Source organism: Pteropus vampyrus, unplaced genomic scaffold (assembly GCF_000151845.1).
Source record: "Pteropus vampyrus isolate Shadow unplaced genomic scaffold, Pvam_2.0 Scaffold134, whole genome shotgun sequence".
Lineage (NCBI taxonomy): Eukaryota > Metazoa > Chordata > Mammalia > Chiroptera > Pteropodidae > Pteropus > Pteropus vampyrus.
Genome location: NW_011888915.1, coordinates 3,624,001 through 3,626,033, shown reverse-complemented (window position 1 = coordinate 3,626,033; position 2,033 = coordinate 3,624,001).

Here is a 2,033-nt window from a genome sequence, read left to right as displayed (position 1 = left end):
GGCTGGCAACATGTGGCGGTGCTGGGAGAGTGGCCTGCCCAAAGAGGGCATGGAAGCTTGATGCTCCTTCCCACACACCGTGTCCTATGCATCTATGCCATCTGGATGTTCATCTGTATCCTTCATCATATCCTTTTATAATATGCATCTGGATGTTCATCTGTATCCTTCACCATATCCTTTTATAATAAATGGATAAACAGTAAGTAAACTTTTCCTGAGTTCCACGAGCTCTTCTAGCAAATTAATCAAACTGAGGAGGAGGTTGTGGGAGCTTCTGATTTATAGCTCATCAGTCAGAAGCACGGCTAACTTGGATGTGTGATTGGCATTGCGAGGAGGGGCAGTCTTGTGGGACTGTGCCCTTATCATATAAGAACTGATGCTATCCCCAGGTATAGTGTCAGAATTGAGTTAAATTGTAGGACACCCAACTGATGTGACAGAATTGCTTGGTGTGGGGAAAGCCTCACACATCTGGTGTCACAAGTGTTGTGAGTGTGTTAGTAGTGTGAGAGTAATGGGTAAACGCAGGAGGAGAACTGAGGTTTTTCCCACTCAGCACTGGATAGGGAAGAGTGAGTCACACACAGTTCCTTCCAGTCTGGAGAACCTTACAATCCAGTGGAGAATTGACATAAACAGACAATTATAAGATTGGATAAAAAAGCTCTATGATAGAGAGGGATGGTCAGGGTGGTCAGAAGAGGGAACTGAACCAGATGAAGAGGGTAAGAAAAGCAGAAAGGAGAGGCGAGGAGAGAGGGTGAGGGCTGAAGCTCTCTGTCCACTTAAATTTCACAGCATCTATAAAGGGCCAATTGTTCACTCATTCCATCAAAATGTATTGGGTGTCTACTACTGTGCCTTGCCTTGAAGATACATAGATGAGTTTGGTATCTTAAAGACCAAATAGGGTCACGAATTTGTGAGGTTGGCCAGCAAATCCGAACCCAAGTCCCTGACTAGTTAAGTCAACCATTTCAAAGTATCGAGAATTTGTTTCACGGTTCCTTCTCTCTTCTTTGGGGACACAGCATTTGGGATTATTGTTGTGCAAACTGGCTGTGATTATGAGCCACAAGGTTATTTGGCAGTGGCCTTTTGTTGTCAAGCCTGCCACACATTTCCACCTTCAAAGGGTCCCGATGTCCTTGAAATGGGTAGGTGGCATTTGTTCTTACACAAGTCATTCAGCCAGCCCGCTCAAGCAGAGCCAACAGGTGCCAGGGCCTTTAATCTTTCAGGACACAACCTTGGCCTTTGTAGCCAGTTCACCAAGAATCGGAGAACAGCTGCTCAAGGATACATTCTGGAAGAAATCATTGTTCAGTGGAGGGGGGACACAGGGCCCAGCCCGGCAGGGGACTTCTGTTTCATACCTACTCTTCAGCTACTCTGGTAGCAGAGTCAGGTACAGAACACCTTCCACTCCTGCAAGTAAATGATCTCTCCTTTGTGAGCATATGTAGACGCCCAGGGAGACTTTTTTTGTTTTGTTTTCTGTACGTAGAGTTGCTTTACACATACATAGAACATGCGATGGCTTTGGCACCTAAAGTCCAATTTCAGTATTTCAAGGAAATGCTGCCCATAGGTTTAGTAAGGTGGGATTAAGAATTAACTGCAGTCATGTGCCCATTAACAGCATTTTGGTCAGTCATACACACACGACGCTGGTCCCGTAAGATTGTAACGGAGCTGAAAGATTCCTGGTGATGTCTTGGCCATCATAATGTCATAGCGCAACGCATTCACGTGTTTGTGGCGATGCTGGTGTAAATAAACCTACTGCCTGTCATTCATATAAAAGTATAGCATATACAATTATGTACAGTACATAATACTTGATGATAATAAATGACTATGTTACTGGTTTATGTATCAACTATACTATCTATCATTATTTTAGAGTGTAGTCAGTCCTACTTACAAAAAAGAAGTTTGCTGGAAAACAGTATGCACTGCTACAGCTTCCTAATTATGTTGCTACATTTGCCATTATTTCTGTTCTTGTGGTTGTGTCCGTTGTG